The sequence below is a fragment of the Oncorhynchus mykiss genome, chromosome 5, assembly GCF_013265735.2.
Source record: "Oncorhynchus mykiss isolate Arlee chromosome 5, USDA_OmykA_1.1, whole genome shotgun sequence".
Classification (NCBI taxonomy): domain Eukaryota; kingdom Metazoa; phylum Chordata; class Actinopteri; order Salmoniformes; family Salmonidae; genus Oncorhynchus; species Oncorhynchus mykiss.
This window is the reverse complement of record NC_048569.1, coordinates 31,806,192-31,823,346: the sequence shown is the minus strand read 5'-3', so window position 1 is coordinate 31,823,346 and position 17,155 is coordinate 31,806,192. Positions and strand designations below refer to the sequence as shown.

General features: G+C 41.5%; 1 protein-coding gene across 1 annotated transcript in view; it reads left to right on the top strand.

The window, feature by feature from the left end:
- LOC110523605 (BMP/retinoic acid-inducible neural-specific protein 1-like) overlaps positions 1-17,155 on the top strand; it is a 163,643-nt gene that overhangs the window by 119,561 nt on the left and 26,927 nt on the right. The window lies entirely within an intron of this gene.

Here is a 17,155-nt window from a genome sequence, read left to right as displayed (position 1 = left end):
AAGCAATCATCTAGTTTTTAAAAAGTATCTGTAATCTCATTTAAATATTTTTGCTGGATTACAGTTACCGTTTTATTGTAATCCCTTACCTGTAACGGATTTAATTAATGTAATCAGTTACTCCCCAACCCTGCTGATAGGGTTAAGAAATTAACTATGTGATCTTTAGTCCCAGTGTAACAAACAAACTACATTATCTAGCAGTATCTTCAGCTGACTGTAGTGTGCAGTGATGACAACCATTGTTTGATACCAGTCAGTTACACATGTCTTTTGGCCTTTTTTTTTATGCATTTGAACAAATTCGGACTAAGAATTCAGCCTCTCTGTATTAGTATTCATGGCTACATTGGTGAGGACAAGATGCAGTAATGGCAAACCCACTCCATTCCCTTCCTTTTAATTAAACTTTTACGTTTTTATCACTTTTATTTTCTCTCTAGTCTACTTTGTGCCCTCTGGCCCCAGCACTATATCTACCTAAAGGTATACAAAACCAACACAGAAGAATGAACCATTTTCAATGATCTCTTTAGATTGAATCACATTTGGGAACTTATACCAAGTACACACTTCATAACTACCAATTGTTTTACTTCCTTTTTGGACCAGAACACACAGAGACATTATGGAAAGAACTTTAGTGGAATTAGACAGAAATTCTTTAAACTAGCCATGATACTCAACGCATTGTACAGCAAGTACTGCAACCAATATCAAATCAAATCACATTTCATTAGTCACATGTGTTGAATACAACAGGGAAATGCTTACTTATGAGCCACTAACCATCAATGCAGTTAAAAAGATATGAGGGGAATGTGGGAGGAACAGTAAGCTTAGTCATGGACATTTTCACCTTTAACATTTGACTGAAGACCTAAATAACAACATTTTCAAATAAATATATTTTCTGGCCCTGCTCTTGGTGATTGTAATCAGCAACATAACTTTTGGATTACCCAAAGTCAGTAATGTAATTTGATTACTTTCAGTTACTTTGGATTAATTTCTCATTTAAAGGTATTAGAAGAAGACAAAAAAGGATCCTTTAAATGCATTCGGTGTGTTATCATAGTGTGCTCTGACTTGTGGTTAGACCTGCTCAGGTGGAATAAACTTAAACTTGAACCTCTTTTCAATGCTGAATTTAATTTTATTGAGAAAACAGAAATGTGTCATAATGTATTTTTTCTGCAAACATCCTCTCTGAATTTAAAAGTAATCCAATAAGTAATCATCTCATTTTTGCTGGTAACATAACTGACTTTTTTTGTAATAAGATTACACTTAACTGATGACATGCAATCAATTACTACCCAACCCTGCAGGTGATATAACAATCGGCTAGCTCACAATGCTAGGATATTCCCTTTGTTTCCACTTAGATTTTGATGGAAAAATCTGACATCAAGGGAGCTGCGTATCAAAGCAACCAACCTCCTTTTTTCTTTACCCACAGGCAAACTGAGTGATGCCTTCTCTCCCCCCAATCCCCCCACCCGCCCAACACTCAGAATTCAAGATTTTTGCATTAGACCTCTTGTGAGACTGACTTTAAGATTTGCTGGACCATGCAAAGCCCCAGGTCAATGGCATTTGAGGAAAATTGTTATCAATCTACTTGACTTGGTGAAAGTGGAGGTTGCCTCCAAACCCTGATTTAAAATCTGTTTTTTTTCCTCTCCTAATAGGGGTTGGGCTGAGGTTAACTTTTCCTAGATCTGTGCTTAAGGAGAATCTTGGAGCTTTGCTTGCATCATTATTGACCATCTTACCATAAAATGTCATCTGAGATTGTTATTTGTGGTCACTGTTTGTGGTCACCCTGGAGGTCAGTACTGATCACGGTCAGAGAACATATCCATGTCTCTTTTTTGGGTCGATTGTTGGGATCCTCTAGGGATCCTAACAGCAATATTATCTCAGCCCAGCGCCTAATGATGTAAATACCTGTGTTGTCTGTCGTAGAATAATGAGGCATTGCACAATCTTTATTTTGCGTAGATTTAGTATTGTGCCCTATAAGTTTATAGAAAATAGTCATGCATACTTCATTACATGTAAAAAAAATCTGTTTGAGGACAACTCAATGGTATCATGACTAATTATTCTTACTTCAATCCAACCTCATGTCTTTATTCCAAAGTAATGTACGAGCTGTGATTATGCCCAACACTTTCCCTTTTTATTGTGCCAAATCTAACTTTTTATTTATTTTTTTATTTTTTGTATTTCACCTTTATTTAACCAGGTAGGCTAGTTGAGAACAAGTTCTCATTTGCAACTGCGACCTGGCCAAGATAAAGCATAGCAGTGTGAACAGACAACAACACAGAGGTACACATGGAGTAAACAATAAACAATAAACTAGTCAATAACATAGTAGAAAAAAAAGAATCTATATACATTGTGTGCAAAAGGCATGAGGAGGTAGGCAATAAATAGGCCATAGGAGTGAATAATTACAATTGAGCAGATTAACACTGGAGTGATAAATAATCAGATGAACAGGTGTGAAAAAGAGCAGAACATTAAATAAAATAAAAACCGTATGGGGATGAGGTAGGTAAATTGGGTGGGCTATATAACGATGGACTATGTACAGCTGCAGCGATCGGTTAGCTGCTCAGATAGCAGATGTTTAAAGTTGGTGAGGGAGATAAAAGTCTCCAACTTCAGAGATTTTTGCAATTCGTTCCAGTCGTAGGCAGCAGAGAACTGGAAGAAAAGGCGGCCAAATGAGGTTTTGGCTTTAGGGATGATCCGTGAGATACACCTGCTGGAGCGTGTGCTACGGGTGGGTGTTGCCATTGTGACCAGTGAACTGAGATAAGGCGGAGCTTTACCTAGCATAGGCTTGTAGATGTCCTGGAGCCAGTGGGTCTGGCGACGAACATATAGTGAGGGCCAGCCGACTAGAGCATACAGGTCGCAGTGGTGGGTGGTATAAGGTGCTTTAGTAACAAAATGGATGGCACTGTGATAAACTGCATCCAGATTGCTGAGTAAAGTATTGGAAGCTATTTTGTAGATGACATCGCTGAAGTCGAGGATCGGTAGGATAGTCAGTTTTACTAGGGTAAGTTTGGCGGCGTGAGTGAAAGGGGGCTTTGTTGCGAAATAGAAAGCTGACTCTATATTTGATTTTGTATTGGAGATGTTTGATATGAGTCTGGAAGGAGAGTTTGCAGTCTAAGCCAGACACCTAGGTACTTATAGATGTCCACATATTCTAGGTCGGAACAATCCAGGGTGGTGATGCTAGTCGGGCGTGTGGGTGCAGGCAGTGAACGGTTGAAAAGCATGCATTTGGTTTTACTAGCGTTTAAGAGGAGGTGGAGGCCACGGAAGGAGTGTTGTATGGCATCGAAGCTTGTTTGGAGGTTAGATAGCACAGTGTCCGAGGAAGGGCCAGAAGTATACAGAATGGTGTTGTCTGCGTAGAGGTGGAATCGCCCGCAGCAAGAGCAACATCATTGATATATACAGAGAAAAGAGTCGGCCCGAGAATTGAACCCTGTGGTACCCCCATAGAGACTGCCAGAGGACCGGACAACATGCCCTCCGATTTGACACACTGAACTCTGTCTGCAAAGTAGTTGGTGAACCAGGCAAGGCAGTCATTAGAAAAACCGAGGCTACTGAGTCTGCCGTTAAGAATGTGGTGATTGACAGAGTCGAAAGCCTTGGCCAGGTCGATGAAGACGGCTGCACAGTACTGTCTTTTATTGATGGCGGTTATGATATCGTTTAGTACCTTGAGCGTGGCTGAGGTGCACCCGTGACCGGCTCGGATACCGGATTATATAGCGGAGAAGGTACGGTGGAATTCGAGATGGTCAGTTATCTGTTTGTTGACTTGGCTTTCGAAGACCTTAGATAGGCAGGGCAGGATAGATATAGGTCTGTAACAGTTTGGGTCCAGGGTGTCTCCCCCTTAGAAGAGGAGGATGACCGCGGCAGCTTTCCAATCCTTGGGGATCTCAGATAATACGAAGGAGAGGTTGAATAGGCTGGTAATAGGGGTTGCGACAATGCCGGCGGACAGTTTCAGAAATAGAGTGTCCAGATTTTCAAGTCCAGCTGATTTGTATGGGTCCAGGTTTTGCAGCTCTTTCAGAACATCTGCTATCTGGATTTGGGTAAAGGAGAAGCTAGGGAGGCTTGGTCGAGTAGCTGCGGGGGGGGGCGGAGCTGTTGGCCGAGGTTGGAGTAGCCAGGAGGAAGACATGGCCAGCCGTTGAGAAATGCTTGTTGAAGTTTTCGATTATCACGGATTTATCGGTGGTGACCGTGTTACCTAGCCTCAGTGCAGTGGGCAGCTGGGACGAGGTGCTCTTGTTTTCCATGGACTTTACAGTGTCCCAGAACTTTTTGGAGTTAGAGCTACAGGATGCAAATTTATGCTTGAAAAAGCTGGCCTTTGCTTTCCTGACTGACTGTGTGTATTGGTCCCTGACTTCGGGGACTATTCGATGCTGTTGCAGACCGCCACAGGATGTTTTTGTGCTGGTCGAGGGTAGTCAGGTCTGGAGTGAACCAAGGGCTATATCTGTTCTTAGTTCTGCATTTTTTGAACGGAGCATGCTTGTCTAAGATGGTGAGGAAGTTACTTTTAAAGAATGACCAGACATCCTCAATTGACGGGATGAGGTCAATATCCTTCCAAGGATACCCGGGCCAGGTCGATTAGAAAGGCCTGCTCGCAGAAGTGTTTTAGGGAGCGTTTGACAGTGATGAGGGTTGGTCGTACCCGTAGCGGATACAGACAATGAGGCAGTGATCGCTGAGATCCTGATTGAAGACAGCAGAGGTGTATTTGGAGGGCAAGTTGGTCAGGATAATGTCTATTAGGGTGCCCATGTTTACGGATTTAGGGTCTTACCTGGTGGGTTCCTTGATGATTTGTGTGAGATTTAGGGCATCTAGCTTAGATTGTAGGACTGCCGGGGTGTTAAGCATATCCCAGTTTAGGTCAACTAACAGAACAAACTCTGAAGCTAGATGGGGGGCGATCAATTCACGGATGGTGTCCAGGGCACAGCTGGGAGCTGAGGGGGGTCAGTAGCAGGCGGCAACAGTGAGAGACTTATTTCGGGAGATATTAAGTTTTAAAATTTGAAGTTCGAACTGTTTGGACCTGGAAAGTATGACAGAACTTTACAGGCTATCTCTGCAGTAGATTGCAACTCCTCCCCCTTTGGCAGTTCTATCTTGACGGAAAGTGTTATAATTGGGTATGGAAATCTCAGATTTTTTTGTGGCCTTCCTAAGCCAGGATTCAGATACGGCAAGGACATCAGGGTTGGCAGAGTGTGCCAAAGCAGTGAGTAAAACAAACTTAGGGAGGAGGCTTCTGATGTTGACATGCATGAAACCAAGGCTTTTTCGATCACAGAAGTCAAAAAATGAGGGTGCCTGGGTTTACCTCCACATCACCCGAGGAACAGAGAAGGAGTAGGATGAGGGTGCGGCTAAAGCCTATCAAAACTGGTCGCCTAGAGCATTGGGGACAAGGAATAAAAGGAGAAGATTTATGGGTGTGGTAGAATATATTCAGGGCATGATGTGCAGGCAGGGGTATGGTGGGGTGCGGGTACAGCGGAGGTAAGCCCAGGCACTGGTTAAATAGAGTATACTCTTTATCCAGTCTGGTCTGCCACTTCCATAGCACGCTAACTTTTTATTGTAAAGATCTTTTAGAATTAGTGAGTAAACACACTTTCCTTTCAATCCTCATAAATGTATTTTTGTATTTTCTTTAACGCACCAACCCGAGTAACCCCGGATATTGGTTTGTTTGTCGACACACTACTTTGGGGAACTATAATTTAGAAAAGAAATACAAATGGTATGGAAAAATTATTGGCACCCTGGAGCTAGTACTTGGTTACACATTCTTTGGCAAAATAACTGCAGACAAATGCTTCAAGTAGTCATCATTGAGCTTGCTGCACCTTTCTACTGGCAATTTGGCCCACTTTTCAGCAGCAAACTGCTCTAATTCTTCAATGTTTGAGGAGGAAACAGCACCAAATGCTGTTTCCAGCTTTCGCTATAGATTTTTGGATGAGATCCAAATCTGGACTCTTTGCTGACCCACTGCAGAAGATTTCAGCATCTCTTCTTGAACCATTCTGGGGCGCTTTTTTTTTGTATGATTAGGATGATTTTCCTGCTGGAAGACCCACAACCTTCAACGGAGAACCAGGTTTTGGGTTGAACATTGGACTTCAAAACACCTTATAATCTGTTGATTTCATGATACCTTGCGTATGTTCAAGGCCCCTAGTACCAGAGGCAGAAAAGCAACCCTACAGCATTATCAAACCTCTGCCATATTATATTTTAGGGAGGGTGTTATTTTCATTGGATGCTTTATTTGGTCATCAGTAAACATAGGGCTGATCTGTATTGCCAAATAGTTCTAATTTTGTTTCATTGCTTCAGAGAACATTTTCCCCAGGATTTGCTTTGTTTAGGTGGGTGTGTTTGAGAAATTAATTCAGGCTTTCTTGTGTCTCCTTCAGCAATGGGTGGGGTATTCCTATGTTTACCAATTACCAAATTAAGCATTCAAAGAAGAGAACCTCCTCCCTACAATCAAATATGGGGGAGGTATGATAATGCTGCGGGGTTGCTTTGCTGCCTCTGGTACGCAGGGGCCTGTAACAAAATCTATGTCTCTTTTGAAGGTTGTGGATCTTCCAGAAGAACAAAAACCCAAACACACGTAAAAAGCACCCTGGAAAGGTTAAAGGAGGAAAAACTGAACTGTTCTGGAGTGGCGACAGAAAACAACAGTTGGTAGTGGGCATCCTTCAAACATTGAAGAATTAGAGCAGTTTGCTGCTGAAGAGTGGGCCAAGTTTTCAGTAAAACAGTGCAGCAAGCTCATTGATGGCTACAATAAACATTTTTTGGGAAGTTTTTTGGCCCAAAGGCTGTGAAACGAAGTACTAGCTCCAGGGTGCCAATACTTTGTCCATTCCACTTGTCTTTTTTTTCTAATGTAAAATTGTACAGTTAAGTTCACAAAACTAAAATTGGTTCTGCAATGATGAAAATGCAAAAATTTGTGAAGAAACAAACACTTATTTTTTCTTTTTTATTTCAACTAATTTTAGGATAAATAAAACATTATTTAAGAAAACTGCAAGGGTGCCAATATATTTGGCTGCAACTATATACAGTGGGGCAAAAAAGTATTTAGTCAGCCACCAATTGTGCAAGTTCTCCCACTTAAAAAGATGAGAGGCCAGTAATGTTCATCATAGGTACACTTCAACTATGACAGACAAAATTAGAAAACAAAATCCAGAAAATCACATTGTAGGATTTTTAATGAATTTATTTCCAAATTATGGTGGAAAATATGTATTTGGTCAATAACAAAAGTTTATCTCAATACTTTGTTATATACCATTTGTTAGCAATGACAGAGGTCAAACGTTTTCTGTATGTCTTCACAAGGTTTTCACACACTGTTGCTGGTATTTTGGCCCATTCCTCCATGCAGATCTCCTATAGAGCAGTGATGTTTTGGGGCTGTTGCTGGGCAACACAGACTTTCAACTCCCTCCAAAGATTTTCGATGGGGTTGAGATCTGGAGACTGGCTAGGCCACTCCAGGACCTTGAAATGCTTCTTACGAAGCCACTCCTCCATTGGGTAAAGGGCGGTGTGTTTGGGATCATTGTCATGCTGAAAGACCCAGCCACGTTTCATCTTCAATGCCCTTGCTGATGGAAGGAGGTTTTCACTCAAAATCTCACGATACATGGCCCCATTCATTCTTTCCTTTACACGGATCAGTCGTCCTGGTCCCTTTGCAGAATAACAGCCCCAAAGCATGATGTTTGCACCCCCATGCTTCACAGTAGGTATGGTGTTCTTTGGATGCAACTCAGCATTCTTTGTCCTCCAAACACAACGAGTTGAGTTTTTACCAAAAAGTTATATTTTGGTTTCATCTGACCATATGACATTCTCCAAATCTTCTTCTGGATCATCCAAATGCACTCTAGCAAACTTCAGACGGGCCTGGACATGTACTGGCTTATGCAGGGGGACACGTCTGGCACTGCAGGATTTGAGTCCCTGGCGGCATAGTGTGTTACTGATGGTAGGCTTTGTTACTTTGGTCCCAGCTCTCTGCAGGTCATTCACTAGGTCCCCCCGTGTGGTTCTGGGATTTTTGCTCACCATTCTTGTGATCATTTTAACCCCACGGGTGAGATCTTGCGTGGAGCCCCAGATTGAGGGAGATTATCAGTGGTCTTGTATGTCTTCCATTTCCTAATAATTGCTCCCACAGTTGGATTCTTCAAACCAAGCTGCTTACCTATTGCAGATCCAGTCTTCCCAGCCTGGTGCAGGTCTACAATTTTGTTTCTGGTGTCCTTTGACAGCTCTTTGGTCTTGGCCATAGTGGAGTTTGGAGTGTGACTGTTTGAGGTTGTGGACAGGTGTCTTTTATACTGATAACAAGTTCAAACAGGTTCCATTAATACAGGTAACGAGTGGAGGGCAGAGGAGCCTCTTAAAGAAGAAGTTACAGGTCTGTGAGAGCCAGAAATCTTGCTTGTTTGTAGGTGACCAAATATTTATTTTCCACCATAATTTGCAAATAAATTCATTAAAAATCCTACAATGTGATTTTCTGTTTTTTTTTCTCATTTTGTCTGTCATAGTTGAAGTGTACCTATAATGAAAATTACAGGCCTCTCTCATCTTTTTAAGTGAGAGAACTTGCACAATTGGTGGCTGACTAAATACTTTTTTGCCCCACGGTATGCAAATAAGCTATTGCCATACGAGGATATGCTATTCACTGTGCAACCTTTATTTAACTAAGCAAGTCATTTAAATTTAAGAACAAATTCTTATTTACAATGACGGCCTACACCGGCCAAACCCGGACGATGCTGGGCCAATTGTGCACCGCCCGATTGTGAGACTCCCGATCACGGCCGGTTGTGATACAGCTGTGTGTTTACACGTAGCTGCAACAGTGTGATTTTAGGCATTGCCAGATTACCTAAAATCTAGTGAGGGATAAACCACAGACAAAAGGGAAAAAACGTATTTTTGGGTAAACTCTGTAAACGTGTAGTTGCACTGAGCCGATGGGGTATAGTAACCAGCTCGCTCATCTTGTTGCAGACCCTCTTCCAATAACTGCTGCTTACTGTATGTCCCATTTTTGACAACTGAATGGGATGTACCAGCTTGCTTGCATGCCTGCCCTTGATGCTAAGGTATATGCTAACTGTGGATAACAGTCGTTCAAATTCAGAAGTGAGTTTCTTGTTAGCTAGCTAACCAAATGACTCTGGAAACAGCCACTAAAGCTGATAAAAACGTTTTGGTGGAAAAAGTCTGCCACTTACACACTCGTCCAATCGATGACTTATATCCTCCAAGCAGCTAGCAACAACAAGGTTCCGTGTTTTTAGATTGCTAAATAAATACATAAATAGATAGTCTACCCACATTATGACTTATGATCAATGTCCATGCTGCTTTGATTGTGTTCAGATGCCAGCCTTACTTTCACCCGTATTTGTCAAAAATATTGAGTGAGTGAAACTAAAAGAGTGCATCACCCTAATGGCATCAGGCAGCAAACAATGTACAAGCTGTGATTTATTCAGCATATTATGATTGTCTGTTTGTTTAATATCTGCGAAGTTAAAACAGTGTCAGTTCCACTGTAACAAGTTGTAGTTAAACTAGCCAGCCTTTTGCCACTTAATCATGGGATATGCCTGCATGTCCCATGAATATTGGTGCATGCAGAGCTGGTTGAGGACTACAGAGGGTTCCTGCCTCCTACTCACTCCCCGAACCATCTCCCAGACCACATCACCCCCGGTATGGGCGCCATAAATTAGCTGCAAACAAAGTAATTTGCTTTTTTTCTCTCCTCCTTCCAGGAGCCATGGAGCCCATCTGGGAAGATTTATGAATATGTTAGAATAGCCTGAGCCAACAGTTTTCAAAGCGGGGAAGTGAAAATCAATTAAACTTGCCTGGAGGCGATTAATCCGGAGAGTGATGGATTAGATGCTCATCGTTGTGCCGCTTGATTCCTGTCCTTTTTTGAAGCAGTTGTAAACATTTAGGAAACAAACAAACATACAACAATTAAAACGTGTTTGATGACAGACTTGTCAGATTGATTAGGACGCTAAATTACATTAGCAATGATATTTTATTTTATGAAATCATTGGTGCAAATAGAAAAAGGAATAAATGTTGGACCTGTGCATGTGATAGGCATCGAAATACACACATTCTCTCCTTTTCGGCTTTCCCTTTAATCTCTCGGCCCTTTTTCTCTTTTCTCCCTTTCTGTATATCTTTTATCTATATATTTCCACACATGCACACACATGTACACACACACAAGATAATAAGACAAATCGTGCAACTGATAAAATCATAATACAATTTTGAGAGGATGCAGTCCATCATACTGATGGTTAATACTGCACCGTATTGAGCTGCCTCTTGGTATTGCAGATGCATCTTGACCTGAGGAATTATTTTCTTTATAAAAGTACACTTGCTCGGCCCAGATAACCAATAATATTGGATAATTTTGAAGATGGATAGTTGCTCCCTTTATTCCACCTCTCTACACCGCCATGGAGCCCCATAGAGCCCTGCTACCTGATGAAATCTCTCCACACTGACCTCTTGGTCAACTCTCAATTGGAGGTGGTCATTCAAGAGTGAGTTTCCACTTGGGCCGGCAGGACCATAAATCAGCTATTTCTTTTCTCTTAGGCAGCTTTAGGCCCATCTGTGTCAGCAGGCAGCAGGACCCATGGATCAGTTGGGCTGCCATTCTAACTGCTCCTTTCTCCTCCCAGCCGTGGACTCACACATTCTGGTCTCCCATCGATTGGGATTTAGTTTTTCAGATTTAAGGGTTCTCATTTTTGACAGCTTAATATTACCTAGGCCTCACCTTTTTATGGCCACTTTGTCGTCCATGGAGTTTTAAGTGCCTCTAAAAAGGGTTGATGTTTATGTCTTTCTGCAGCACAAGCAGCCTCAACATAGCTCTAGATTGTGTATTGATTTGAGCTTTGAAACCCTGCCATGTATTTATGTTTGGATTTTAAATAGTATGTTGGTTTTGGCAACTGCATCGTTTATGTGTATAATAAGAAAAAGTGCATAAATTACCTGAATGAAAGAAGCAGGAGGTTAATACAATAAATTATCAAAAGTATGTGGACACCTGCTCATCAAATATCTCATTCCAAAATCATGGGCATTTAGTTGGTCCCGCCTTTGCTGCTTTATCAGCCTCCACTCTTCTTGGAAGGCTTTCTACTAGATGTTGGAACATTACTGTGAGGGATTGCTTCCATTCAGCAGCAAGAGCATTAGTAAAGTTAGGCACTGATGTTGGGCGATTACACCTAGCTCGCAGTCGTAGTTCCAATTCATCCCAAAGGTATTCAATGGGGTTGAGGTCGGGGCTCTATGCAGGCCAGTCAAGTTCTTCAACCGATCTCGACAAAACATTTCTGTATAGACGTCGCTTTGTGCACGGGGCATAGTCATGCTGAATCAGGAAAGTGCTTTCCCTAAACTGTTTCCACAAAGTTGGAAGCACAGAATCGTCTAGAATGTCATTGTATGCTGTAGCATTAATATTTCTCTTCACTGGAACTAAGGGGCCTAGCCTGAACCATGAAAACAACCCCAGAACATTATTCCTCCTCCACCAAACTATACAGTGGGCGCTATGTATTGTGGTAGATAGCGTCCTCCTGGCATCCGCCAAACCCAGATTTATCTGACGGACTGCCAGATGGTGAAGTGTGATTCATCACTCCAGAGAACACGTTTCCACTGCTCCAAAGTCCAAAGACGACGAGCTTTACACCACTCCAGTCGACCTATGGCATTGCGCATGGTGGTCTTAAGCTCGTGTGAGGCTGTTTGGCAAAAGGAAACCCATTTCATGAAGCTCCAGGCGAACAGTTATTGTGCTGACATTGCTTCTTAAAATAATGTGGTGATCCTAACTGACATAAAACAGGGAATTTTTACTAGGATTAAATGTCAGGAATTGTGAAAAACTGAGTTTAAATGTATTTGGCTAAGGAGTATGCAAACTTGCGACTTCAAGTATATATATGTATATATATATATATATATATATATATATATATATATATATATATATATATATATATATATATATACTGTATATACAGTGCCTTGCGAAAGTATTCGGCCCCCTTGAACTTTGCGACCTTTTGCCACATTTCAGGCTTCAAACATAAAGATATAAAACTGTATTTTTTTGTGAAGAATCAACAAGTGGGACACAATCATGAAGTGGAACGACATTTATTGGATATTTCAAACTTTTTTAACAAATCAAAAACTGAAAAATTGGGAGTGCAAAATTATTCAGCCCCCTTAAGTTAATACTTTGTAGCGCCACCTTTTGCTGCGATTACAGCTGTAAGTCGCTTGGGGTATGTCTCTATCAGTTTTGCACATCGAGAGACTGAAATGTTTTCCCATTCCTCCTTGCAAAACAGCTCGAGCTCAGTGAGGTTGGATGGAGAGCATTTGTGAACAGCAGTTTTCAGTTCTTTCCACAGATTCTCGATTGGATTCAGGTCTGGACTTTGACTTGGCCATTCTAACACCTGGATATGTTTATTTTTGAACCATTCCATTGTAGATTTTGCTTTATGTTTTGGATCATTGTCTTGTTGGAAGACAAATCTCTGTCCCAGTCTCAGGTCTTTTGCAGACTCCATCAGGTTTTCTTCCAGAATGGTCCTGTATTTGGCTCCATCCATCTTCCCATCAATTTTAACCATCTTCCCTGTCCCTGCTGAAGAAAAGCAGGCCCAAACCATGATGCTGCCACCACCATGTTTGACAGTGGGGATGGTGTGTTCAGCTGTGTTGCTTTTACGCCAAACATAACGTTTTGCATTGTTGCCAAAAAGTTCAATTTTGGTTTCATCTGACCAGAGCACCTTCTTCCACATGTTTGGTGTGTCTCTCAGGTGGCTTGTGGCAAACTTTAAACAACACTTTTTATGGATATCTTTAAGAAATGGCTTTCTTCTTGCCACTCTTCCATAAAGGCCAGATTTGTGCAATATACGACTGATTGTTGTCCTATGGACAGAGTCTCCCACCTCAGCTGTAGATCTCTGCAGTTCATCCAGAGTGATCATGGGCCTCTTGGCTGCATCTCTGATCAGTCTTCTCCTTGTATGAGCTGAAAGTTTAGAGGGACGGCCAGGTCTTGGTAGATTTGCAGTGGTCTGATACTCCTTCCATTTCAATATTATCGCTTGCACAGTGCTCCTTGGGATGTTTAAAGCTTGGTAAATCTTTTTGTATCCAAATCCGGCTTTAAACTTCTTCACAACAGTATCTCGGACCTGCCTGGTGTGTTCCTTGTTCTTCATGATGCTCTCTGCACTTTTAACGGACCTCTGAGACTATCACAGTGCAGGTGCATTTATACGGAGACTTGATTACACACAGGTGGATTGTATTTATCATCATTAGTCATTTAGGTCAACATTGGATCATTCAGAGATCCTCACTGAACTTCTGGAGAGAGTTTGCTGCACTGAAAGTAAAGGGGCTGAATAATTTTGCACGCCCAATTTTTCAGTTTTTGATTTGTTAAAAAAGTTTGAAATATCCAATAAATGTCGTTCCACTTCATGATTGTGTCCCACTTGTTGTTGATTCTTCACAAAAAAATACAGTTTTATATCTTTATGTTTGAAGCCTGAAATGTGGCAAAAGGTTGCAAAGTTCAAGGGGGCCGAATACTTTCGCAAGGCACTGTATATACTGTATATAGATATATATCTATTTCTCTCTCTCTATATATATATATATGTATAGTGTATACTAATAATTTTGATTAAAAACTTTCTCTTTCAATCGCCCTTCTTCCATGTGACATTGGATTTTTATTAGCAAGTAGTTGTATCTGTTTTCAGCCAAGTTGGAAATGTTAAAGCTTGCACACATCAGTGTCACACCTTTCTGTCTAGGCCCCTCCAGGATTCATGTCGAACATGTGCTTTGTGGCTAAACCCATAAAGTGTGTGTGTGATATCAGCGGAAGATCCCACCAGCCGAGTTCCTGCTAGCATTTCTGTGCACATGAACACGTGGCTGAAGGTGTTAAATTCTACTGGTGCACGTGACTGAGCAGCTTGTGCTCTCTCACAATACAGTCTTAGAAATAAAGGTGCTTTCTAGAAGCCTTTTAGGTTCCAGGTAGAACCCTTTTTGGATCCTGGTAGAACCATTTTGGGTTCCATGTAGAACTATTTCTACAGAAGGTTCTACATGCAACCAAAAAGGGTTCTACCTGGATCCAAATAGGGTTCTACCTGGATCCAAAAAGTGTTCTCCTATTGGGACAGCCACAGAGCCCTTTTGGAACCCTTTTTTTCTAAGAGTGTACAAAAAACAAACATTTCCAATTTCACTGTGTGAAAACATATCTTCGCACAGTTAATGACTAGAGCTCTGAGAGATTACTATCAGATAGTTACAGATTGTGTAAGGACATTCATTTGATAACAGCAATACAAAAAGCACTATATTTTTGCAACTGTCTGCAGGCACTGCTATTACAAAATTGTGTAAAAGTTCTACTGTTAATAAATCAATAACATTATTGTCCCTGCTGTGGTTGTGATGCTGTGTTGGAACTGTAGAAGAAAACAAGTTACCACCGGTTTAGTATTGCCCTGACCCATCTCTCTGTGTCTCTGTGTCCAGTGTTCAGCACCATTGGCAATATTTCAACACCATGGACAGCTCATCTTGTACTCCCCACCTGGTTCAATCAACCAAATGCTGCAACGTGCAATTTCTGCCTTGCCCTTTATGAGAAGGCGGTAGTCGGCCTGAATGCAAGGGCAATTTATATATGTAATTTTCTGTTTTTACAGAAATTACGATAGCCTCTCATTATTCTTTGAGGAAACAGAATAATTATTAGGTTCCTCTGAAAATATACTTGTACAGTCTATAGAGCGATGTTGTTGCTTCACTGAATATTGGCCTGGGCCACCACAATCCTGCTACTACATGCAACCCAGCCATTATTGTGGGGTGCATTCAACGTAAACTACAGTTGTATTGATACATTTCTTCAGATACGCGGAAGCGCTCTATTTTTTTTACTAGTCTAGGTATTTGCATAATGTGTTCCAGTATTCATAAAAATGTTATGAAATCCAGTTGTCTACTTGAGAGATGAGGTAGGTAATACATCATGCATTTGTGCGATTTTCTCAAAATGAAACCAGTGATTAAATTTAAGTGTTGGAAGATATCAAGGGCAATATGCAGAACATTATTCCTATTTATTAATTTTTAAATGAGCTTGTCGATCTCCTACAAAATAATCTACTGCACCAGCAGTCCTGTTTGACAACACTGCGGATATATTTGCCCAGAACAGACATAAAACCAATTCTAAGTAAGGCACAGCCAGAGCCGTAAAAAGCTGCATTTTAAGAATTTGGATTTTTACAATCAATACAGTTTTCTGTCAAGGCATAATTTGAACAGACACACTAAGCTAGCCGGAACGTAAAAAACTGTATATGAAAAAATGGAGATGACTAGCGACATTAGCTACACTGTAGAGGAGTCATAGGTTGATCTGAACAAAGCTGGAGCACAAAGCAGAGGATTAACAGTTACGGTCTTAACACAACCATGCGGCCCCTTTTATTACAAGGGACATGGGCGAGCCTATGATGAGTAAAAAGAGGTGGATTTCCAGTTTAGGGGTTTTCATGTTTTATGCGGTCCTAAAATGAGTCGGTGTAATTTAATGCCCCATTCAATGTAATGCACTTTATTGCACCAGTGGATTAAATAATGATTATTTTGCGAATTTGTGGCTACACAATGGTCTATTAATCTTTGATGAAACTGTATCTTATGAGGCGAAGCGGGGCATCACAACGAGCGGCGAGTGTTAGCGAGGAGTCGTGAACGCTTGGCCGCCGCCCGCACTAGCTCATCCATCAACATACCAAAAACTCTGGGAGAAAGAGCGAGACAGCAAAGTCACGGGCACAGGACACTTTTCTGCATTCATGGGCCACTTTTTAGCATTCATGGAAGCCTGAGTCCTGCCACAGTGTATGTATGTTATACGTGAGGGAAATACCTTAGCCTATGATGCAATCAGATTAGCTGGTATTCAAGGTCCTATTTATTTAGTGGCAGAGTGAGTCAGAGGGCTTACTGTGAATTATGTGCACTGACGGAGCATGAAGTTAGAGGTTATCAAACAGTGGCAAAATAATTCTGATATTTGCCTCCATTTTATTAAGTAAATCTTTAGTTAAACTCCTTGATGTGCTGCCTCTCTGGCTTCTGATGGTTTGCTGTGCTACCGAAACAATATCCAGGACTCATTTAGCTATTACACTGGAAGGAGACTAAGTGTTTCAGGGTGGCATCATTTTAGCATAAAAATAAGTTGTTTTACCTAAAGTGCAAGACATTTTTTTATAGACTCATTTTATTACACAGATTTTTTTCATTGTGATTTGTGGTAGAGGAGACCATAAGATGGGGCAATTATGACTGAATCAGAGTGAGAGATGGGGAATAAGACGTTTGCAGAGAGAGAGAGAAATGGATGTGGGACAGAGAGGGTGGTTTGCTAGAGAGAATGAGGCAGTGAGAGTGAGTCAGAGAGAGCGACAGAGAAAATAATGAAGAGAGGCAGAAAGAGAGAGAGTCCTCTGACTGGCTGAGCAGTGTCTGTGTGAGTCCTGCGGTCTGGGCAGTGATTCTGTAATATCTAAAGGAGAATGAGTGGCCCTGGTGCTAGGAGGGAGAATAAGGGGGTTGAAAAACTCTGTGTTATTTTGCACTCGGCCGCTGGCACTGCCTCTGTCAGTGAGCGGCGTCGATCCGTGAACTCGCCATCTGGATTCCCCCACAAATCACATTACATTTTAGGGCCCAGGAATACATCAAGCTAAATGAATATTGGCTCCGGGGGCCGCAGACAGGCCTGATGGTAAAAGAGCCCTTTGCAATCCAACTCTTTGTGGTCAGATATGATCCATCCATCCATCCCTCTCTTCCTTTC